Source organism: Palaemon carinicauda, chromosome 1 (assembly GCF_036898095.1).
Source record: "Palaemon carinicauda isolate YSFRI2023 chromosome 1, ASM3689809v2, whole genome shotgun sequence".
In the NCBI taxonomy this organism is placed as follows: Eukaryota; Metazoa; Arthropoda; class Malacostraca; order Decapoda; family Palaemonidae; genus Palaemon; species Palaemon carinicauda.
The window spans coordinates 227,092,465-227,118,743 of record NC_090725.1 but is presented as its reverse complement, the minus strand read 5'-3'; the positions used below and the strand labels follow the sequence as shown (position 1 = coordinate 227,118,743).

At 39.6% G+C, this 26,279-nt stretch overlaps 1 pseudogene; it reads right to left on the bottom strand.

The window, feature by feature from the left end:
- The window catches only part of LOC137654092 (uncharacterized), a 30,892-nt pseudogene extending 5,327 nt beyond the window's left edge, over positions 1–25,565 (bottom strand).
- Between the last annotated feature and the right edge of the window lie 714 nt (positions 25,566–26,279).

The following is a 26,279-nucleotide window of genomic DNA, read 5'->3' as shown; positions in this document are numbered from 1 at the left end:
GATAAACTTGTAACTCTCCTCTTCAATCACTGTAAATATATCAGATAGTTGAATTGAGGAAAACTCAAGGAAAGTTATTTGCTTGATAAACCATATTTTACTTATTTTTAAATATATATCTGATAAATATTATTTCTTACCTTGTGGGGGAGGTGGAGGTAGTTTTTCAGGCACGTCAGGGCGAGGGCCCTCAAGATTTGGAGCCAAAGGATTTTTGATGCCATGCCCTCCGTTGACAAACTCGAGAGGTGTATCTTCGGGAAGGCCAAGACGTTGCTGCAGAATGGATACTCGGACCTGGAGGGGAACCTCGCGCTGAAAAGCGAGAAAGATATTATTACAATTTCTGCATGACAAGAGCATAAGGAGGAATGAGAATACTATACAGCTAATTCTTTCTATTTCAAAGTTTGAATCGTTATGTAGAGAGTTTTACCAGCAGGTTTATAAATCATATTGAACTACATAAACCCGTTTTAAATTCCTATCTATCTTAATATACTATATATAAATGCTTTTTTTAATTCATCTGAAGTTTATTCTTGACTTAATTTTTTTCCAACTGTGCTACTTTCCCTGATACGCCCCTAAGCTTGTAGCATTCTGCTTTTCCAACTAAATGGTTGCCTGACTAATAATAATAATAATAATAATAATGTTGAGCTCATATGCTATTTACCTGTAGATCATGCAGCGGCGGAGAAGAAGCATCCCCTAAGGATGTCCCACCTGGGGATGGTCTGCTTGGGTAAGTCGTCTGCATGTACTGTGGTGACATGGGAGACTTTTCCCCAAAACCATTCTGGAGCTCTGTCGATGAAACCAGAGGAACCTGGAAAAGGAGAAAATACCTTTCTTTAATAAGATCATAACTGACAAAGTTGAATTATTGTGGCAAATACCATTCATCAATATGGATGATGAAATTTGGCAAACACTAATTTGTTCCATAAAGTTTGAAAGAAGGAAGAGGGGAGACTGTGAACTTCTTTCTTACCTGTGTCTGGGTCGTGATGGTGTCAAAGGTATGATCAGAAGGCGACCTGAGAATGGTGTTACCGTTGGTGAGAGGCGAGGTGGTGCAACTTAAAGGTGGTGACACAGGTAAGGGTGAAGGAGACGGAGGTGGGATGGTATAGGAAATCTGCGTCTGCTGGGGCTGTTGCTGATGTTGCTGTATCTGCAAATGATGTTGCTGATACTGGGTCTGTTGATGCTGGTACTGCTGAGGCTGCTGCTGCTGGAGTTGCTGCAAATCCGGCTGAGGGGACAAGAGGGTCTGCTGCTTCTCGCGGAAGTGTGTTGGGGCCGGGAAAGCGGGAGAGGTGTCGTTGGTCGTCAGGGGTATGCTGCGGCAGTGTTCCGGCAAGGGATACACGTGGGGTTCGACAGGCCCTGGGATTGGTGGCATGAAGGAAGCACTTTCCAGCCCTGAAATGCCCCCTGGGGGAGTTTGTCGTCCCCGCCGCCACCGTCACCACCTCCGAGGCCACCTTTATCCCCACTGAGGCCTAGATTTCCAAAGAAAGCCATACCGGTCTGCGAGGCATTCATGTAACTTTCGTTGGAACTGCTGCAGTGTTGACTTGGAGGTGGACCCCCACCATTACCCTGACTGCCTCCGTCTTCAGCGTTGGTGTACTCCTTCAGACGCATTGACGCCATAGACGGGTGGAGGGACTGTGGGGACACACTTCGAGGGGATCTAGCTCGCCTGGTGGTGAGATCGAAGGGCAGAGCAGGATCTTCCTGGTACCTGGGGGATCTCTGATCACATTCCATAGGAGATGGAGGACTCTGGTGGCGTCTGACATCCCGGAAAGGGGGTAGGCGAGGGGAGGGTGATCGTCGAGGTACATGGTAGTCTAGCGGAGACTCCTGGGGAGGAATAAGCATATCTGGCGAAGGAAGAACTGGCGGATGGGTTCTTCGAAGGAATTCCTCGGGAGGAACAGGCCAATTGGAGGCAGGCTGCGATGAGGGCGCTCCGCTGAGGAATCCAGACGGCTGGGACTGCGGGGACGGGCATCATCTTGCCAGTAGCTGTGTTCCTCATCTGGGGAAGAAAACAAAATCAAAATTAATGATGTGATTTTGAAATGACGAAGAACAACAACAATAAGAAGAAGAAGAAGAAGGAGAGAGAGAGAGAGAGAGAGAGAGAGAGAGAGAGAGAGAGAGAGAGAGAGAGAGAGAGAGAGAGAGTAGCAGTGAAGAAAACTGGGCATTTCTTTTAACCAGTAGATTATTCCTGTTAAATATTATTTGCCCATTATACTGAGTACCACTATTTAACCCAAGATATAGAGATGCAATATTAACTAGAATAGGATTTACGATGTTTCTGGTTGCGACAGCTCAGCGGAAAAAAAAAAAAAAAAAAAAAAAAAAAAATAATATTGTTTAATTTCTTTTTCTCCTAAACAACAAATCTCGACGAATATCCGAGTAATATGCTTAGTTATCAAGATATCGAAGATGAGTTTAAAAATAGTTATGAAGAAGTATCAGATATCAATTGACTTTTGGTAGGTATTTTCACGCTTGGGTGTATGTCTGTGTGTGTGTAGTAAGTGTTCTTACATCCGCTCCAAAGCTTCCGTGTTCCAGAGAGAGAGAGAGAGAGAGAGAGAGAGAGAGAGAGAGAGAGAGAGAGAGAGAGAGAGAACAATGATTTAGCGGTATCTCATTGAAATTTCATCTTTTGTTCAAAATTGTCATTGTCATCCCTACCACAAGTTTCGCAACTCATTGATGAGTATGAAAAATTTATTATTTCTGAATTAAACCTAATTTAGTTAAATTAAAAACAACAGTCACTAAAAGTCCACACAAAACAGACGCTAAAAAAAGTTTGCTATTACAATTTAGCGATAATCCAACGGGGCCGAGACAGGCAACAGAACAAGAGGGCGATAGAAGCGTACTGTAATTACGTGACGTAAGTTTACGCCACACCACCACAGGCTGTCCAGTTCAGGGTCGAAAAAGCACTCCTATATATTCGGGACTTTGCATAATAAAAGAGCGCAACCCGGAAAAAGGAAACCGGTCCACGATTACTCGCCATATATACACAGTTGTTATCATCACAATGGTATTTTCAAATTTGCTAAGTCAGCTCACAACGGCACAGGACCTTCGGTTTCAAAAACTTTGCCTGGTCCCGATGGCACCAGCGTTCTAATGAATTCAAAACTACAGGCTGAGTTAGATTTAAAAGAATATTACAATAACAAAAACTACACAGGCACCCAGCAATGAGCAAGTGCGTACGTATGTGTGTGCATGAATGCGTGCGCGAGAGAGCGTATTGGCCTTGAACTCTTATACGGCGGTTAGCAATGGTTGAGAAGTTGGCTTTACCTCTCGCTATAACAAGTGGTTTGAATTGAATTTTCTTTTTTTCTTTTTTTTTAAATCTAAATGATGCAGGTTGGGTGTGTAGGCGGTTTTGCATTCCAGCTTTTAAGGGTATAAAAAGCGATCTTATATCGTTGATTTGTCGTTAACAGATTTTACAAATGTTGCAAAAACGCTTATTTCTCTTTTACCTCATGCAATTATTTTACGAATGATGAATATTATTTATTAGAATCGCATGACAAAATCCTTGTCAATATGGAAATACTTTTTTTTTTTTTTTTTTTTTTTTTTGCACTCTACATCTTCAATTCAGTGTTCAATCTCTTCCTAACAAAAATTTACTCCAAATTTCAACTTTCATCTATATTTTTGTCTGGTTATAATTTATGACTTTTCAAGACTCCGCCTTAAATTCCTTGTTCTGTAACACGGTCTCAAGTTGGGAAATCTGCGACGATCTTCCAGAATAAGTGCGATAACCAAAAGATCCTTTGGCAAACGTTTTAAATAGAGGTCATAGATCATCCAAAGATCCCTGGATCTATTCAACGTCAAAGCCTAAAACTCCCTATAAAAAGGAAAGCACGGAAATGTAAGCATCCCAAATAAGGACCCGAGTAGAGAGAAGTGAAAAATCCCTTCGAAGGCCCAAGACACCACGATCGCTCATTTCTGGATGCTTTCAATAGGCTTATCATTTATGGGGGTGGGGTAGGGGGTTAAAGGTTGGGTTTCTTAATGGCATCAGTATTGAAGTTTCGTGTAGTCGAATGTATAATGTGAAAAGATATATTGAATAATGATGATAACGACAAAAACAACGACAACAATAACGCTAATGATAATAACCTTCCTTGTACGGTACTTTTTTAACTTCCTCCGCAATCACATAAAGCTCTTTCAAATCAACATATTTCAAGTACAAACTGAGAACACCGAGACGGATGTGACGAGAAGTTTTGCCCCATCAACACCCGACAGTGAAAGGAAGAAGGGAATGGAGGAAGAAGAGGACGATTGGCCGAAGGCGAAAACACGAAGGGAACGATGGACTAGGTCAACGAAACGATGATAAGAGAGGAGTAAGGAAGAAAACAGAAAACGGAGAATTGGATTTTAGAAAACGGGTTTGATGGAGAACGCACGAGCCCGACGTCAAGAAGGAGCTTTTTACAAACCGCTAGAAAACTGCTAAGAAGGAGGAGGGGGGGGGGGAGGAGAGTAGGAGCGAGGCGGAGGGGAAGAAAAGAGGGGCTTGAGACTCGAGGGGGAGCACCAGAAGTATAAGGGAGGAGGGGGAGGGGGAGGAGGAATCGCAAGAACACTGACTTCGCCAGAAGCGCCCCGGGAGCTTTGCTCCGTGAAGGTCACCTTGAGGAACACTTGAGCGAAACATTTTGTCTCTCTTCCCACCGTCATGACGGAGGATTAAAGTTCTGGAGTCTCTCTCTCTCTCTCTCTCTCTCTCTCTCTCTCTCTCTCATCACAGATTCTTGTTTAAAGATTTAAATAAGGTATATCGAACAAAAGTCCTGCACAGCTAACTGACTACTTGAATGATACGAAAAACTTCTAATTTTACGTCTCATACACGTATATATAAGTACAAATTTCCTGTTTGAAAATGTAAAAACGAGAAGAGAGAGAGAGAGAGAGAGAGAGAGAGAGAGAGAGAGAGAGAGAGAGAGAGAGAGAGTAATCATATATATATATATATATATATATATATATATATATATATATATATATATATATATATATATATATATATATATATATATATATATATATGTAAGATGGGAATGACCGCTGAGAACTTTGCTCAGTGTCCGAATCAATGTGAACCAACCCCTTCTCGAAGACGTCAGTCCCATTTTCTGTTCACCGTACCGTTGGGCAGTGCAGTCATGCATTTCTCTTTATTCCTACGTAACTCCGTTCGCCGCACCTGCTGTTTACCGATTGCTACCGGTATTTTTCCCCTCTTCTTCGGAGGATATGGGGATTGGGGGGGAGGGGGGCTATGGGGAACGGGGGCCTCGTATGGGGAGTAGGGCTCACCTGGAGGAAAAATATATCCTCCTAGGGGGTTCACGTATGGGGGAAGCATGAGGGGTTTCAGTAGGGAGGTTTTCCCCACCCTTCAGGGAGCCTGAATACTATTTTTATGTGTAACATTGTTTAAATAACCCGGCGCTGGGGCCCTAAGGCTATTCAGCCCCCAAGTGTATGAAGATATACCCCTATGCACGTGACACATTGTCCGCATTACCTCTCTACGAGAGAGAGAGAGAGAGAGAGAGAGAGAGAGAGAGAGAGAGAGAGAGAGAGAGAGATACTTTTCCCCCAAACCAGGGGAAAATAATTGTGATCTGCTCATTAGCTTTAACCAGGCCTTATACCAGTACCATGTCATTGACCATAAAATTTTACAATAAATACAATGGGTGGACATCATGAGTTATCCAACCCCCCCCACTAAAAAAAAGGAAAAAAAAAACAGAAACTGAGAGTGTGAGAGTGGTGATAGAAATAAGAGAATGTCAATGGCTGTTTTGCATTTTATTAAATTCAATTAGTTTGAGTAATGAGTTAGTTTCAATTTCAAATTATGTGAAATAAGACAGCTTTTATGGCAAAATTGACAAAAAACGCTCGAAATTATCCTACGTCCAGCTGTGCAGGATGTGGGCAATATATACTTTATCATAAGGTTTATTTTCCACCGTTTCAAGATGGGAACTCAGGTACGCATAAATATCACTCAAATTACCGCCATTAAGCAGGTTCTGTCTGTCACTCGTCATGACAACCGACTGACCGTTTCGTAGAACAAGTTAAAAAATTCTCTCTATTTATAGTTCTCCTAGTAAGCTATCTAAGTAGATTTTGGAAACTAAGCAGGAAACAAACCGGCCCTAGTGGGAATGAGCTCGAGTTAACTAACTCCCCCTCCAGCTAACGAGCCTTTCCTCACTAACGGAAGCAAGACTAGTGTCGTTAATCGTCGTCATGCAATTGCCGGAACTGGAAAAGACCGTTGAACGCTTCCCACTCTGTGCACCGGGTGAGAGAGAGAGAGAGAGAGAGAGAGAGAGAGAGAGAGAGAGAGAGAGAGAGAGAGAGAGAGAGAGAGAGAGAGAGAGCTTATTTCGAGGCTTCTTAATATTCAAATACGATGCATCTTACACCTGTTGTCCTAATGCGCAAGAAGTTTCCACCATTATGGTGGTAGTAAATGTTTGTTTTTTAGAAATTTCTCTTATATTATCGTATCCTGCTCTCTTCCTCCTATTATTTAGAAATAATATATACAGTAAGTATAATATGGCTTATTTCCTTTTAAAAAATTGAACAAGGCAATAAAAATACACAAAGCGCTTGCCAAATAATAATAATAATAATAATAATAATAATAATAATAATAAGAGGAACAGCTAGTGGACCGTGATCGGATACTTGAGGGGATCCATAACCTTGACCTCTCGCCTCAAGATGATGATGATCATTATGATAGTGTAGGAGAAGGACTGTGGGAGGGAGGAAGGGAGGGCATACAAGGGTAGCAGGAATCCCTTAAGGATGCTTCCGAAGACCTCCCATGGCCATATAGAGCACAGGCGGCAGCGACTCCTCCTCATCTGCAGGGACTGATGGGGATTTTCGTCTAAAACTCACTTATAAAAAATAAGGACCCTGTTGTTGCCAACAAATTTGTGCAAGCTAGGCGTAGGAGTGATTTATGGCTTGGGTGGGCCTTGCCGTGGATGGGATTTTAGTCAACAGTAAAAAAAACGGTTTTCAAAGAGCTCAGTTCACGATGCCTTTAAGGGGAACTTGTTCGTTCCTTTTTTTTTTTCTTAGCTGGGAGTCACCAACCTCATTTTCTCGTAATACGATACCAATAAAATGGCTTCCTCTTTATTAGCGACGCAGCTATTACTGACGGTTCTCAGGCACTGTTGATAGAAGTGTTTGCACTATCATCAACCTGTGTTCGCACACGACGCCATCACTTAACATGCAATCGGTCCCAATGAAAACACATGCTCAGGAATACAGAGTAGTCTGGAGGCTCCCACAAGCAAGCAATCCCATTTCCCCTATCACCGCCCCTTTCGTTTTATTGTTTAACCTCAGAGGTGGGAGTGTGACCTTTGAGAGCACCATCTAACCTCAAAAGGTCACGTGACACCTAAAATAATGGCCTTCGGGGTGTCACCCGTGACGACCCTTGGGATGTCATCCGAACTCTTTCCTTCAATTTATATGATCATGACTCTCATCATTGGGAATTAATGTCTTCTGAAGGGCTAGCTCCAGAATAAGCCTTTTCCAAATGGCTGTCATTCTGTAGAATAACTGTTGGCGACCGAAGGGTGAATTTAAATTCTCCAGGAAAAGATGAGAAGGGTTAATGAACTCGACAGATCGTAAATTTAATTACAATGCACAGGGAAAAAATTAAGATATGTTGACAAAACATCTGATCAGCACACTAACATATACTTTTGAAATGCTTTTCTTCAAAAAAATCAAGGCACTTTTAAAATGACATAGTAAAAACGATTTCCAATATAAAATTGAAGGCAGAGTACATCACAACGTCCGGGTTGAAAGCTCAAATTTCCTCACGCAATTTATTGTTACCTTATACACATACATATATCAGTAGTTACGCTCTCTGAAACATACACGCATTTCGAAGCACGTCCTGTTATCGTGCAAAGAATCCCTGAACACAGGAACAAAATGAGGTTCCGTGATGAATTATGCACAATGGTGCAGAAGAATATACCGGATGGAACTATAAAACAACGCGGCAAAAAATATTCTGAGGAATGAAATGGTTGCTCTACTCGTGTCATGGTGCCGGCATAAACGTCAAATCATCCTTGCTAACCGGATGACGACTAGCGGGTTCATTAAAATACCAAAAGGAAGTCAATGGCTGACAAGGTGAGGATACTTTATTTTGGTAAAAACATTTCTGCAGCTGTGATCTATGTAAAAATTACATATTTTCTGTGTTGAAGAATTTTAGCAGACAATACCTAAATCTAGCCCTTTTATGTTCTACCTCCCAAGAATAGGATCTGTATAAACAAATCAAATATCTCAGTATATATTTCAGTTTCCCATTTAAAAGGAACAACCCCAAAATAGTCCAGAAATACCCAAGACTGGCCGAGGCGCACTAAAAAAAGGGGGTGGTTCGAAACTAGAGGTGACTCCCCGACAGGGTTGAATACCTTTACCAAAGGCTTGGATACCCAGTGCCCCGCTCACGTCAGTTGGGTACCGGCTTTGAAATCTCGCCCCAGAGCCTGAACCAGTTCTTGTGGTAAGTCCCCCAAAGAACCAACACTCACCGGGACTCCCATCCCCGACACCCACCTCTAACCCCATCCAGTCCTCTTCCCCTTTATCCCCCTAAGAGATCTGAATTCTGAACCAGTAAAGTGTGGGTGGGTGTTGGAAGCATTCCTGCAGAATTCAGCCCGAAGGACTTTTGCACGAGCCTCGAGAGCCACCTGAAAATGGTCTTTTAGTCCGAATACCTAAGGTCTATATTCCCTCGAGCGCCTCTGAAACCAGTTAGTTATGGCATGCTGCCCGGCTCTCCGCGGCCCGTTTGGCTTTAGGAAAAAAGACGTGAGGGAGGGTTCCATAAACATGCCGTTGTTTTAAATTTTTTTTCGGCATTTTCTAGAAGCAGCTACATAGATGGAGCATAAAAAGCCACCCATTTTTATCAATTCCCTGTCGCTACATAAAAGAAACATACAAAGAATACAGAAATCCCACTTGGCAATCTGCCTGCATTCCTCTGGAAGTTCAGTTCCTTCTTTTGTTTTCAGGAACACAAGAGGTCTTTGCCAACTTTTCTTCTTGTAGTCAAGCAAAAAAAAAAAAAAAAAAGAAAAAAAAGAAAGAAAACAAGAAAAAAAAGGACATTAACTAAAACAAGATCAGCAGTGACGAAATGAGACACATAACGGTCCTTGAAGAGACCTTCTTCCCAGGTGATCAAGATTAGTAGTAATGCCGACTGAAACCTAATCCAAAAAGAACAAGAAACAGAAAATCTTTTGTACCATGTGATGCAACGGAGGACTGACTGGTCACATGCTTTGTCTGCCCCTACCCCCTTCACCTCACATATACGGGAAACCTCCCCCATCCCCTTAAAACCTCCTCCCGGCCTTGGCATTGAAAATGACGCAGTTGTTTGTTGATTTCAAATGGGATTGGCACGACAGCATCCACACACCCCTCTCCCTCCCCTGCAGTCCTTGCTTGTCTGGACTGCATATCCCCCCGCACCCCTTAGTCAGGAGATAATTTTCAAACAGGAAAGGATGCTATGATGATGGTCTATGAATGAAAGGGGTGTTACTTATATTCATCTGACCTTCGTCACATGCCTCATGTATGATTTCAATTGACACCATGAGATTTATATTGATGTTTTTGGTAAATAAAGCAATGGTATTACAATCAATAGTGCCAAAATATTTGTTTCATATTTCAAGTAATTACTTTAATCATTAAGAAATCTAAATGGAGTTTCATCGAAACATGAGTTTCTAGAGTTGCAAAATTCCTCCCCTAAATTCCCCAAATACCAACCTCTACTGGCCTGATATACTCAGAACTCATGACAGCATTTCGGAGAAATAACCAAACGGCACCATTTTACCAAACGATTTCTGTCAATGTTTCGTGGAATTTTCGACAATAGTGCGATAAATGTACTTTACGATCTGCATTCCAACACGCCTTTGGAAAATCATAAAAAAAAAAAAAAAAAAATGATTTTCTACAATATTTGGTATGACTTCTGAATTCCAAAGTCAAGAAAGATTTGACCTTTAAATCTTATGAGTTTCATAGACTCATTCAGGTTAATGAAACCAAGATCAGTCACGTAGATCTCAAAGAGGATTGTGGTAAGGTTTTAATAATTCTGAATTCGTTATTTGGCTGTTATTTCTCAGGGCGCTGACTCATTTTCTTTCAGTCAACAAAATCTTTTACAATTGCGCCTACTATGTTTCGTTCATGACAGAGAGAGAGAGAGAGAGAGAGAGAGAGAGAGAGAGAGAGAGATTTAACAAAATTATCTAATAAAATGAAAGTTATTAAAACAACTTTAGCTATTTATTTCGACAGCCAAAAGGAAAACTGCATGGTTTTAGTTTTTGTTCGTTCCTTTACTATTTTGGTTAACCAGAAAACTACAGAAGTCACGGTTTTAGCTTTTTGTTCCTTTATCATTTTGGTTAACCAAGTAAAATTCCTCCATAATAATTCTCTTTCTCACTCTGTTTAAAAAAAATACTGAGAAATATTCATGTCATGAAAGCTAAAGATTCTTATATTGTCTGATAATCTCGGTGGTATGATTATTGCCTCTTAATTCTATATAATAATATCTTCAGTTGGACATCAACAACCAGAATCTCCCCCAAATGATCCTCCAACTTCTGAGTTCCGTGTGACAAGGTTCGATAGCTCTGAGCAATAATAAATCTTTGCATTAACCAATGACAGGTTAAAAACGGTAAAATACGAAGGGTAATTCCTTGCGTATCATTACAAAACATGAAATGGCAAAACTGGAAAATATTTTTTTTCTTAACAAATAATATAAACGAGTTCCTTAAGCCATACAAATATCTATACCCTTAGAATTTTTTGGTCACAAACTATGCATCCATTGCATCACAAATACAAATGGCTGCAGTTCAAATTATACTATACTAGTGTACGCAACCAGTCAACCTTGACGGCTAAATATTTCGATATGCACACACACGCACAGATTCAAGCCTTCCCACCCCTCCCCCTTTCCTAACTACAACACGGAAGTTTCAGCAATTTGGGGGAGTGTGGTTTTCAAGTGTACCTCTTGGGGTACCCCTTTATCGGGGTATGATTACTTCCTTTCCCCATACCCGAGGGTGGGGAAAGACCGAGGAGTCATATTTTTGACAATGCCACTCAACGTGATTGGATATATATATATATATATATATATATATATATATATATATATATATATATATATATATATATATATATATATTGCCAGATACTTGCTATTTATTATAAAGTGGACATAAACTAAATTCAAAGGTCTTGTTTACATGATGCCAGCTAAGTAATTGGAGAGGCATGTTTGAAAATAAAGCTAACATATTCAATCTTGCGCTGTGTTGGTTTCGGCCGTTACGAAGCGTGAGAAATAGTTAACGCTTGGTTACTGAGACATTGATTTCAGCAAGGCCCCTCCTAATTCAATTTAAAAAAAAAATCACTTTTTTTTTAGAAAATGGCAGATAAAAACAAATCTCTAAGAAAAAAGCTGACTCTAGAATCACCTATCTTTAGAAATAAGGTAAAAATAGATAGGATACGTTCGAGAACAAAAATATCGGGCCTGAATGAGGAGGAGGAGGAGGAGGAGGAGGAGGAGGGAGTTCCTCTTTTACGGTTTAGAGTCGCTCCGAGAGTCCTTCGGGTGGAACGGTTAAAGGGAAGTGAGCCTTACGTGATAGGGAACATAGAGGTCAGAGGAAGGCTTGAAGGCGTCGAAGTGTTCCGGTTGGTTCCACATGACGAGTCACACGAAGCAGCAGAAGACGCTGGCGAAGGCGATGAAGAAAGATTAGGCAAAAGGAAGACGATAAAGGACGGAAAGGGAGAGCAGAAAACCCGAGACCCTTTTGACTAACAGTATTGTGCGGTGTCATTAATTACTGTACTTGCTTTTTTTCATGGGAGGTAATTGTTGGTGAATATGAAGGTATTGCAGGAAATTACACCTAATTACTGAAACATCCTTGATAAAGAAAGAGCGATCAGGTATTGCAGGAAATTACACCTAAAATTACTGAATACATCCTTGATAAAGAAAGAGCGATCATATTAAAAGAATAATCTAAATGAGGTATAATACAGGTATATATATATATATATATATATATATATACTGTATATATATATATATATATATATATATACATATATTATATATATATACTGTATATATATACATATATTATGTGAGGGCTCGAGCGATATCATCATGAAACAAAAGTGCATTTCAAATAATAATAAAAAATAATCGTGGTAACACGATGGGGGGAGTTATAAAAGAAAAAAAAGAGTGAAAATGAAATAATTTTGTTCTTAGCAAAGCTTCTCCCCGGTTGGTTGTTCCTCTGTACCTGTGTGACATTGAATGTGTTCATTGCACCTCTACCGTGAGGTAATTATTCTCAAGGCTACGTTGACTCCTGCCGACGACGCTAGGGGGCGTAAGGCCGTTAAGATTAGCCGTTAAACAGGGGGCTCTTGGGCATGAGTGGAGGTTTCTTTTCGCGTCTTGATGTTTTTGGAAATAAAATTGTAGAGAAGAGAGAGAGAGAGAGAGAGAGAGAGAGAGAGAGAGGGGGGGGGCAATCTGGTAATTGATTTTGGTTTACAAAAACTAAACGATTATTTTCAAAATAACAGAGAGAGAGAGAGAGAGAGAGAGAGAGAGAGAGAGAGAGAGAGAATTGGTTAACCATCTGCATGAACGTTCGACTCATGTTGAGAATTGCAGAGAACCAGTTAATTGGAGGAAAAGGGAAAATTTATGAGCCAGGTCCTCCTACTTCACTCAACAGTCACTCCACTCACTCTGGCCACTCTCTCTCTCTCTCTCTCTCTCTCTCTCTCTCTCTCTCTCCATTTTGAAAAAAAGCTTATGACCACTAGGTATTGAAATATGGCGTTATAATCCCTTAGAGATACAATAAAATGCATTATGATGTACTAACATTTTTTTTTCGGAAATGAAGGATAGCAGGTAGTTGGGAACATAATTATGAATTTCATAGTGAAAAAATGTCACATAGGTTCGTAAAATATATGATTTGAATAGAATAAAAGTTGATTTAGAGACCAATAGAATAAGACTCACTGAAGGCAAACCCAACAAAACTTTGCTTGTTTAGTGGATGTAATAGAAAATAGGAAAACCATCAACATAATAACGCCCTTCATAAAATACAACTAGTGACAAAACAGAATGACAAAGCTTATAATAAAAGTAATTATTAAATTACTCAACCTAAAAAAAATGGGACAGTAATTTTACGAGGACAAATACCCTTGGTACCGTAATATGAGATGATTTTCAACCTCTCCCTAATGACTAAAAGAGCCAGTGAAAGTGACCTTATGCGATGATGACGAGATGTATTGCTCGAGGAAAGTGAGCGGAAAGAGACGATTCATAGAGATACGATTATGAATTTGAACTTGCTGGGAAGATTGATGTGGAAAAGACAATGTTGGAGACGAGAGGATTCTTTCTAGTGGGAAATACAGTATTTTGAATATACTGTGTATATATATATATATATATATATATATATATATATATATATATATATATATATATATATATATATATATATATAACCTTTATTCATCAAAATGGATTTTATTCAAAAGATAATGAAAATTTACCTTTATGATAAATTTACGCTAACGACAAAAGAAATGAACAAATATAAACGGAGATATTGAACAATAAAATATGCAAGCGAAATGGAAGATATTTTTCAGCCGAGGCAACTCGAGACACGAGCGACAGTCCCCAGGTGTTGGACATTATAATACTATAGATGAGCAACAGAGCCGTGCCGTGGTGTAGGGCCAGAGTAAATGTCGTAGCAAGGAGAGGGAAAGGGGTAAAGGGAGGGATTGTTGATGAAGGGGGAGGGGTGAGGAGGTGGAGGACTGAGGGAACCGTTAGTACACAAGGAAAGGACACGTATAAGACGTCCACAGTAGGGTTCGTCTTACATGGCTGGCTCTGCTCCTAAACCTTTTTTTTTTTCTCCGAACACCCAACCCCACCTTCCAAATGCATCACTCCCAGCTATCAAGCCTCTATTAATATTGTTCTCATAATAACCCACTTTTCTAAATTATGCCTAAAATATCCCCTCACGAGAATTGCAGTTTGTAAAAATGAGTTTTGGGAAAATGAATTACTCTTCTGAAGCAACGACGAACCCTTTTCATTTAGTACTGAATTATCCCAAAAATGAAAAAAAAGGGCCGACCCCCCGCCCCCCCCAAAAAAAACATCAAAATCTGAAGGGCCGTTTGCGCGTGCTCTCCATTTCACATACCCTCTCTCGTATGCACTCATCATCCGCCTGCCTGAAACACAGTTAGGGATAAAGAGAAGTAAGTGAAGAGGACAGTGGGCCAACGCTGCCCCCGGGGTGCCAACAGTATTCATTGCAACACAGAGAGAGAGAGAGAGAGAGAGAGAGAGAGAGAGAATGATGGCAGTTGCGGGCATGAGGCAGTTATGCGCCCCGGGAAGGGATAGGAGGATATTAGATGAGGGAGCCTGGAATGGGGGTTAGGTCTCCAATCCTAGAAACTTCTACCCTCTCCTCTAATTGGACTAGTTAAATTTTTGGCATAAGGAGACGATTTTGGTTAATTCTTTTATAATTTTCTAAATCCGAAGTTTAGAATATGCTATAATCCTTTAGGACCTTGAATGAATAATTCCAAGTTAAAAACAAGTTCTTCCTAATCAGTACTGTTTCGAAGGCGTCAGGATTGTCGTCCCACAAAAAGATAGTGCCCTACGGGACCCGCAGAGTTCATCTTGAGGTTTCGTGAGGTCAGGAATTACGCCGGTGAGAAATGGAATGTTTAACACAGCCAAGGATCATAATCAAAGCATTGACCTACTGAAATCTAACTTCTCCTTCTAATAAAGTTACTGGAAAGTGACTCATCCTTGACTGTTCGGCATTATATGATGTATTTTAATGTACCATCTCTAGAAATACTCTGTTAGGTAAGTACCAGTAGTAGACTTTGTACATTTTTATATAGAGGATTTGGGATGATTCTTAAGATTATTGACACTCAAAGCGAAGAACTATCAATAAAGCTACTTAAGAATAAGATCCAGACAAAAGAATTGGAAACTGAGTCAAACGAAAGAGATAGAAGACTAAGAAAAAAAAATCATAAGTAGTAGGACTGATCGCAAGAGCCAAAAGTAGGAGTAAGTAGAGGAAATGAACGAAGTTGGTGAGTTAATGACGAAGGTGGAGGGCAAACCGCTCAACCTTGGCCTTGGAGTGTTGAAACCATTTGTATGAGAGCAACAATAGCCTTCGAGGAATTCCTCTGGCAGACGGTGGCTCCTTTACTATAAAAGTTCCTAGCTTCATCGGAAAGCAAAACCGTTCCTATAACGGATGAAATACTCTATTCAAAGTTGATATTTTTTTTTTCTCAAAGATGAAATAGCTTTCGGCAGCTCATTTGGTTTTCGATGAAACACTGCCAATGATATGCAACATATACACAACCAAATGTTCTGTCTGCCATGAGGCATTTACATAATCATCCGCGAACAAGTCACGTGCATAGAGGCAGATGGTAATCTCCACATACCATCCTCATCAACAAAGCATATTAGGAGATCTTTCCCTCATCACCAGCTAAGGATTCTGCGAACTGCCTTCAGTATAACCTGGAACCTCAAGTTCAGTTCCCTATAAATAGATCATAATAAATCATGTACAATCAAAGACAAAAGGAAAACTAACCCCTACCAACAGATCGATTCGTTACTATACGATCCATTTAAAGATGTGGTCAATATTACCTACCACCTAAATGTGTCAAAACTTTTCTTGCCAATTAGATCCTAGTAACATAAAATTTATTGGTTCCTCGCCTACCGGAGGAAAAAGGGTGACGCGAAATGTTCCTCCTCAATTGGAAGTGAACAAGAACCCTCATTGTTATCCACCTGCCTCTATTACCTGGCCCCTCTCTCTCCTCCACAAACCCCGACGACAGACAGGGACCCTCATCTCCTACCCACCCACCCTGGAGCAACTCTAGCTCCTCCCTCTATCCGAGACACGTTCCCCAACCTACCGACATATGGCCTCGTCTACCTCCCTTCCTCCCTCCGTCTTCATCTCCTCCCTCCCCCAAAATACCTCCTACGCACCACCGACTCCCTCAGTCCCCCAACCCTCTTCTTGCGTTCATTCACCGTTACTCCTAACCTTGAGCGGCAGTGTTACCAATGCCGAACGTCTATTGTTTACCCTCTCACTTGATCTGACAGGAGAACCAACCCTTTCCGCGGAGCCAATGGAAATGGAGATATTGCTTTCAGTCGCTGCAAGAGACCAATCACCATAGTCGCAGTGTTTCCAATGCTCGAAGAAGTCGACGACGAAGGGTCATGATTTCCAATGCTGGAATCATAAGAATGAACTGAGAGAGAGAGAGAGAGAGAGAGAGAGAGAGAGAGAGAGAGAGAGAGCCCAGCTGAGGTTGTACCTGTTCACAGAGGTTAGAATCACCCAAGGACAACCCTAGCCCGCGGGGTTTTCTTGGATGGTCGGCGGCTGGGTTCTCTTACGGTCCTGTCACGTTTTCTCAACGAGCCAGAGAATTCATAGAAAAAATAAATAGATAAGCGTTCAATCTTTTTTGTTGCATTCCTCTGCGAATAATTTACAAAATAAATCCTTTTAAATAGATTGAAAAATAATCTCATAATTGAAAATTCATTGCTGGATATATTCTTAGATATTATCACTAGATAAAATTGTACTCAAAATAATAGTACAGAATAACAAAAAGACTTGTCCAGAGAGAGAGAGAGAGAGAGAGAGAGAGAGAGAGAGAGAGAGAGAGAGGAAGGGGGCTCTGGGTTAGTGAGGACCGACAGTAAGAAGACCGTTCCTCGGTGGATGTGCCCCAAGCATACGTAATGAGCGAGAGATTTTCTCAGAATGTTTAGCTGGCGTCTCACTGGCTTGAGCCTCTGCCGGACAATACCCCCTGAAGCATCTAATTGCAGTTTTAAAGACGGTGATGGAGAGGAACAAGGAGGGAGGTTAGTGGAAGGTGGGAGAGGGAGAGACGAAAGGGTACGAAGAATGTAGAGCATCTGTCTACTCGCTTCTGGCTCTCCATTACCCTGTAATCATGAGATGGCTCATTCATTTAGGCAAAACAACACAGGGCCTTACCGTAACAAGACACGAATGTTTGTTGAAGAAAATGGCAGATTCCCCTTCCTTTTTCTCTCTTCCCTCACTTAAAAACATTTAAAAGGCAGTTCTTTGAAACCTTGGGTATATATATATATATATATATATACACACACACACACACATATATATATATATATATATATATGTATTATACGCAATAACGCAACAAGAGACATGCAGCTGTAGCTAACATAAATAAATTAAAGTCTTTTTTTATGGGACTGCAAATTTGCGAGAACGCTTCAAGACAGACATAACCATATAAAGACAATGAAAATGTACATTTGTACAGTGCTCCATAGGCGACGAGTTAAAGGACAAAGCAAGCGCTAATTTTACCCGATAAAGCAGATGACTCAATCTTGTAAAGTAAAGTCTAGGCTTTATCAACTTCTAGCAAAAAGATTGAAATATATAAAGGCGCCGTTGCAAAGGCAATGCCTCATCCCGGACCCTGACCTGACATCTTTATTAATGCTGAAATGAGTTCAAGATAATTGAAGAAGAATTCAGGGGAATATATTTTCGTATTTGAGTATCATTTTGTAACTTGATAGTAAGAAATTAAGCCAGGTCATATTAATTGTAATCTGTAACGCCCTACCGTATAATGTACTAAAAGAGTGATGGTAAACAAAATTAATTCATGTAAGTCCCAATTCGCTTCCTGACTTCAAACTTGTATATATTCATTAGGCGTTACGGAAATAAACTGGTCAATTTCTCCCACAACTATGCCAAACTGGCCGACCTTGTTTTGTTCCCCCTTACGAAGCACTAAATGGATATGGAAATTAATTTCACTTTCTTCTACAACTCCCCGAGCAACTGGTGGAGAACTCTTTATGAGGGATTTCAGCTGCACGTTTTAATGTAACAATTCTCAAGTGTTGCAATAAGACTATTAGATGTTTATCCATCTCTTCTGGAAATGACATACAATATGCGTGCAATCTCTGCCTAGGATGCAGAACAATCCGAATGGACCAGCTAACCTGAGGCGGGTACAGTGATTTGTTGAGGAACGACCAAGAACACCTGAATAAAGCATTCTTTCTCCATTTTACCTTTATTAACTGGCAATAGCCGTTTAATACTAACGCATGTACACTTTGTTCATAAGACAGAAATGCACCGAATTAAATTAATTTTCTCTCTTTTTTTTTTTTTTTTTTTTTTTTTTTGTTAGCGATCAGATTCACTTAATATGCTTCCAGTGCTCCAAAAATTAAAGGTCATCGAATCTGTAAGGACCTTGCAGATTTCATAGCATAAAGAGGAATGCCAGTTTCTTACTTGAGGTTAAAACTACCTCTTTAAAAATAAAAGCCAGAAAGGGTATATACCAATCAGTACGTTGAACGAAGAAGAGTTTAATATACTGTACACCGAATAAGCCATAGGGAACTTTAACGCTCACATAACAAGTGATCTTTCTGAAAATGGAATGAACCTGCCATTTTAATCACACGGGCATAAGCCTTTTCAACTTCGACTCTCTCTTTCCCGAATTTGAAGTAGGCCCCTTCTCTCTCTCTCTCTCTCTCTCTCTCTCTCTCTCTCTCTCTCTCTCTCTCTCTCTCTCTCTCTCTCTCTCTCTCTCATTGTTGTATCTATAAGGCTGACTTTTTTAATTATTTTGATAAATCAATCTTCTTAAATATTTATCCTAACTCTTCATTCAGATTGCTTTTTAAAACAAAAAAGGCTAAAATCATTTGATCTCTTAATGAATCTATTTTTTTCATATATCAATTGTAAGTACATCACATCCTGTCGCTAATATCGCACCATTTCAATGAATCTTTGTCGTCGCTTAACAAATTAAAGCAAATAATTCCTAGGAATAATGATTTTGACACTTGGCTCGAGGCAAAACAGTTGTGTGATCTTATCTATCAAACATCTTTTAAAAAGTCAGACAATCCTCAAGAAAAAAAATCTAAGACAATGGGAAAAGTCCCTGGCATCCTTACGTCATACTTTGGAGAGAGAGAGGGATGGGGGTTGGCTGGTGGATAACAGGGATAGGGACCCCCCACCACAAGGGTATCTAGATGACGACGTGATGCCCTCTTGGTACTAGCCCCCTTAAGACACCATCTCTGACCTCCTCCTCCTCCTTCTACTTCCCCTTTCTTGCTCTACTTCCTCCCACTCTTCGCCATCTGATTCCTTGACTTCTCCTCCTTTACTTTCTCAATCTTACAGTTACTTCTGCTTCCCTCTTTCTGATATCCTTATTCCGGATGGGGATCTTGTTCTTTCTCCGTTTGCAACGTCCCATTTTTTCATCTTTCCTATCTTTCATTTCTTGCGGTATTGTTTAAAACTATAAACGCAGGTGCATTTGTCTACGATACAGCAAATAGCTCATTCATCTTGTCCACGTTTTATTACTTTTACAGGTATCTCTGGACGAGCCTATAGGACACAGATCTTAATTAAACATAGAAGATAAAATTAAGCAAAAGTGTTAGATTATGATAACTGTTATATAAATGAAGAGGTGCTTGAAACGAAACTCTAACTTAGATACGAACAGAGGAATGAACCATGTTAGTATATACCACGAATACCACACCACAGATTTTACAGCTTCTCATAACAGGGCCATAAAGAGAAAAATAAAAAACCTCAAGCTAGTCAAACCATAAGCCTTTTATAAACAGAATGTTTGAGAGAAAGGGTTAGCTAAATTAAACTGTGTCCTTAGAAACGATTAAGAAAACCACTGGAAGATCCTAAAAATACAGTGAAGAATAGCTGGATATAAAGCAAAACGGTATAGGATGCAACAAGGAGACACAAATGCACAAACACACACACACACGGTTGTGTTTTTTGATAAACATTGTATGTCAAGGGCAAAAAAAAGTAAGACAAAAAGAGAGCCCCTCTCAGCCCAGGCACCGCTTGTGTCTAGAAAGTTAGGAATGACCCTGTGCGAAGGCCAGGTAACTGTTGAGAGTCTGGTACTACCTACTCTTCCTTCTCCTCCTACCTCCTATATACAACCACATCATCCTCCCCCTCCATCTGCTTAATATTAGATCTTAACAACTTTCTTGCATCGTTATTTTCTTGGCGGACCTTAATTTTGGTTATATCAAGTCCAGTGTTTCTCTACCACAAATTTGACAATAGAAACGAAGACCCAGACAGCCAGGCGGGGGGAAAGGGTTCCAAACCTAGAAAAATCCGGAAACTCTTCCAGGTCCAGCTTGGCCTCGTCCTTAATAGCCGTTGGCGTCATATAGGCCTACCAACTGGCCTTGCCCGCATATCAGGCCAGCTAGAAACATTTAAATTTCTCTCAAGTTTTGGGAGAGGCTAAGAGAGTGCATTAAGAAAAGATTGTTTTAAGAAGTATGTATATGATGAAACATATCAGAGAAGCATTATTATTCATGAGAAGGTTGAAGACTAATGAAATATTCTTACATATACAATTTTTACAATACTTTGTTGAAGGTACCCCTAAAACAACACCAGTTGTAGGAACTTAGGACATTGATCTCAACCCACTGGAAATTTATGCAGTGTGTCTGTTACAACCAAAGAGCCTTTGGCATGTTCAAAAACAAGGGTAAAAGACCTATTCATGGGCATCAACCAGCGAGCCATCTTATCCTTCAGATGCAAAAGATACAAGAACCCTTAAGCAGAACTGGTTATCCTTAGAACAGGAGTCGAAGAGTCTGGTTTAACCGATTCAGCAGGTGTCCTTTAAAAAAATAGATTAATAACCTTTTTATCTATGAACTTATACGTATTTAGTACACATGAGTTCATGCGGCAAACACGCACACATATAGGCCATACACACACACACACACACATATATATATAATATATATATATATATATATATATATATATATATATATATATATATGTGTGTGTGTGTTGTGTGTATCTATATATATATATATATATATATAAATATATAAATATATATATATATATATATATATATATATATATATATATATATATATTCTTTACTTTTCATATAAATTGTTTAAAAAGCAGAAATGAATCTAAGATGGCTAACTATTGTAGAATTACTGCTTATGTTACGTAACAAAAACTTGTAAGATTGTGTGTGTATATATATATATATATATATATATATATATATATATATATATATATATATATATATATATATATATATAAAGCAAAATACGTTAAAATAAATGGCTAGTTTCAAGGAAATAATATGGCATATTTATATTGGAAAAAAATAAGAATTTTTTTATTCTTTAAACTGAATTATTTTGAATTAGGCTTAGATTCTCATATAAGAATGACCAACTTAATTAAGAACAAGAATATCAGTTGACAAAATCGATTAAAGAGAAAAAAAAAAACACTTGAAAATGGGTAAACAAAGTTATCGATCTCATCTTAAGGACAAATTACCCTGCAGTTCTTTCTGGGGTAGGGATAGATAGAGAATGGTAAATAGCCAATAAGAACCCCAAGAGGAGGGATATTTGGTTAATTAGCAAATGTCTCAGGCCAGAATGTCAAATTATGAAGGATCTCATTTGAAAAGACAGGATCACATACTCTGAATAAAACAAAAACGTTACAAGAAGGCTTACATTTGCCCAAAAGAATTTGGGATTATTGAAGAATTCTAGAATTTGGTGGTAAAGGCGCCACGCATAAACAAAAGTGGAAAAGAAATGACGAAATGTCTGAATGAAGTGAATGTGTGTAAGAGTATCTCCCTAGAACTTAATGAACAAGTAATCTCGCATAGAACCTACTCATCTGCACTTCAATATAACGAGAAACATGACAGTTAATCTACACCTACTTAACTTTCCTTTTCGCTCAAGGATCGGTTTACGAAAAGGTAACATTTTCCATCTCGGTCACCGAAGTGAAGATGCCTTCCATGTTCCAGTTCCCTCTCATCTGGAGTCATTCTGATGCGGATGAATAAACATCCACAGTTTTGACTCACAATATTCTTTTTGTTCCGAACACAAGACCAGTAGAGCATAGAAATGAAATCACCGGTCCATGGATCATCTGCGTTTCTTCTTGATTTTTTATTCTTTATTGCACAACGCAACAAAGAGAGCCAAGGAAAGGTCAAACAACTATGGCGGAGTAGTTGAATAATCCATGGAGCAGACCAAACCAGATCCCATTCTTGTATCTTTAGCCAACTCAATTACTAACAGTCAAGAATTTACTCTTTTTTTTATTGAGATCCCGTTTTCCCATTATTCAAGGAATGATTGACAAAAGAAGCAATTAGCAATTATTTTGACACCGGAGGAACTTTATTTTTCTACATTTCATTGGCAATGGTTTAAAAGGGCAATCCGTTTGTGAAGAAAGGAACACATTGTTTTTTTTTCCCCTTCACATGGGGTACGCGCAAAGTGACTAAAAGAGGAAGTGGTTTAATACCATCGAGTGAGAAAGTGGTAGCGAATACTGCAGCCTTGTTGACAGTAAGGCGTTCTTGAAGATGGCGCAAAAAAAAGAAAAAAAGAAAAAATTATTTATCAACAAGGATATACAGTATATATATATATATATATATATATGATATTTATACATGATATATATGTATATATACAGTACTCAAGATATACATATATATATACACATAAATTGAAATGAAAACAAGGGAAGATATAGCTCAGTTCTATTGCAGAATCTTTTATCTTTTTTTAAGAGAGAGAGAGAGAGAGAGAGAGAGAGAGAGAGAGAGAGAGAGAGAGGCTTTCCAGACTTCTTTTCTAAAGTCCCGTTGGGGGAACTTGTTGCAAATCCAGGGTCAACAGGTAGTGATGAAGACAGAGAAGCTGTCGCAATGTAACAGCAACTTCCTCCTTACAACTGTTTTCCTTTTAGTCTCTTTTTATTTCCTTTTTCCTTTGATGTACAATAGACTCGATATGAAAGATTATGGTTCCCGCTTCGATGTTTGCGAGTCTTGCTTTTCGCGTGGAAAAAAGATGCAAAATAAAAAATATTTTCCTAGTGATATAAACAGGAAAAAACACAAATAGAAATATTTTTCTTATGAGAAACTGATATTTTTCTTTATAATCAGGTACTTTTATATAACAAATTCAGCAAGAAGAAGTTGGATGTAACAAAGAAAACATTGTCATAAAGGAAGCACTCATTGTAGGTAGTTACAATAAATACTTCTACTAATGTAATGATGAAATAATTACTATCAATCTCGTTATCAATGCACAAGAATTAAGTTTATAAGTTTATGCATAGCAGAAAATTAACATTTTAAGAGCGGTTTTTATAAATGCAACATAAACTATAGTTTTCCAAATTAAAGCTACAAAATAATCCAAATTCATCATTTCATTCATATATCAACTAACGAGGAGTAACATTAAGAGTCACTCCACTTGATTCATTACAATTAGAAAATCGAGCAAGCAGAAGCAAGCAGGAAGTGGCCCCTTGCTCGTGCTTTGAGATTTTCATGGCCAACTTAACGCAACTGTCATAATGTTGGTGGGAAATACATTTAACCTCAAGCATACTTCTTAGTTCATTCTAGTCTTTTCACTGTTTTGGATATGAATTCTAAGCAATTTTTTTTTTGTAGTAGTGAAAATAATAACAAAAATTCTCAGTCAACATAAAAGGAAATGGTATTAGATCAGTATTACAATGAGGATTTTGAAGTGTTTTTTTTCTAGGCCTATACAAGTCAAAGCAAGCTTTACTCAGTTTAGAGCATAAATCTTAGAGGAAAAGGAACATTATAAAATCAGCAACGGTAAACTTCCATTAATGCACAGTGGAGATGACATGACTGAAAGTGACAGGACTAAATAAAAAGGATTACGTCAGTCAGGGAGCAAAATAATATGCAAATAGTTAGACGAAGAGAGAGAGAGAGAGAGAGAGAGAGAGAGAGAGAGAGTTAGTTGACTAAAGCGTGCAAATGCCAAAATGTTTGAGTTTGGCATATACTGTACTGTACATGAGACAGGTGACAGGGGGTTTCCATCTTACATTTGTCTACAGTTAGAAAGAAAAGAAACATATTTGAGAGAGAGAGAGAGAGAGAGAGAGAGAGAGAGAGAGAGAGCTTGTAAAATATTTGAGCTTGACTGACAGAAAAGACAGCAGAAAAGAGTGTCCCTCTTACCTCTGTCTCTGATGGTAAGGGAGAGGGGCTGTTCATCATTCTGGTCTTCGATGAAACGGGGAATTGTGTATCTGGAGGGACGAGCCGGTGGGCTGGAACCTCGCTGACGGGGCCTGTCACCTATCCTGAGGTCAAGGGTACTATTGTTCTCATTCCTGAAATCCAGGGCGCCAGCATCCAAGTGGGACTCGCGGGATAAGGACACGCTGTCCATTCTGAGGTCCAGCGTCGGCGAGGACGAGGGCGACGAGGTATCCATCGGCAGGGCAGATCTCGAGGGGGATTTCGCCCGCCGGAGGTGGAGGGTAGACGGTGAAAGAGGTGTTTTCCTGAAGGGAGACGTATGGACGTCCATTTGACGTCTTTCTTCACGTTCGTCATCGTTGCCGCCGCCTTCCTTCTGCGCCACCTGAAGACGGGCTTGCTGCTGCTGCAGGCGATCCTTGATCAAGAAAATCTTCGGCATCTTGCTCTTATCACTTGCACTTTTTTAAACGAACAAATTATTCTTCCTTTTTTAACTCTCTTAATAAAAGGTTCTCAAAAGGGTCAAAGGGGAGACGAAGAGGATCTTTAAAAAGCCTCTAAATCACAGAAACCATTTTACAATTTTTCTCTTTCAACAAAATACAAAACAAAAGCCTATCGAGTTCAGCACCTTTTAAAAGGATGCCAATAAAGTCACTACAGGGTCACACATCGCCGAGGTTTCTATTTCGAGCAACAAAACACAGTATCTTTATCGAACGACAGTTTTGGCGTCGCAAATCCAAAACACGGGTCGCGTGAGAGAGCACCGATCTGAGATGAATCTGCTGGGGTGGTCAGCCCAGCAGGTGAACGCGTCTTCAACCCAGGTGTCTTGGGTTCGAGTGAGTTGAACGCCAGGCGACTAGTGATCTGATAGTACAGTGAAAGTGTATACTACCTCTGTCGTCTTCTCAGAGCCGCGCATGCGCAACAAACTCATGGTGCCAGGGATGCAAAAACATTTCTATTTATTGAGGCCATAAAAAATTTATATGTTAATTTTCAAATTAAGGCATCTTTCTTTTGATAAAATGAAGGGGTTGGCACTCTTAACTCAGGTTTGGAATTCATCCATAGAACAAAGTAACAAATAATACAAATATCCTTACTGGCTACACACTCACATAACTGTCCTGCGGAGAAGCCAAACAATAGTATCCATCACAAGCATTTTTCTCAATAATGTATCTAACCAAGACTACACATGCTATAGACTCAATCATACACTGAATTACTATCGATATATATCAATTGAGTAAGTTAATCTCTTTGTCCCGACCCCAAAAGTCGCAGGTAAATTTACCATAGTGAATTTGGATCACTTGGCACCTGCTCTCAGGACCCGTTCCACTCGTCTCTTCAATCCACCCGTTCTTTAGCACCTCCCCCAAACCCCGTCGCAGTAACCCCTCTCCCCTCCCTCCTCCACCACCTCCTACCATCTCTTACTATTATAATCATCCTCCAAAAACGACACATTCCCCCCTCCCCGTTTCCCCACAAAGAAAAAATATAGTCTAAATGATTCCCAGAGTTCCTGTCGCTGATAAGAAGGCAAACATTTCCTTGGCACAGGAAAGAGGGTGATGTTGGGTTTGGGA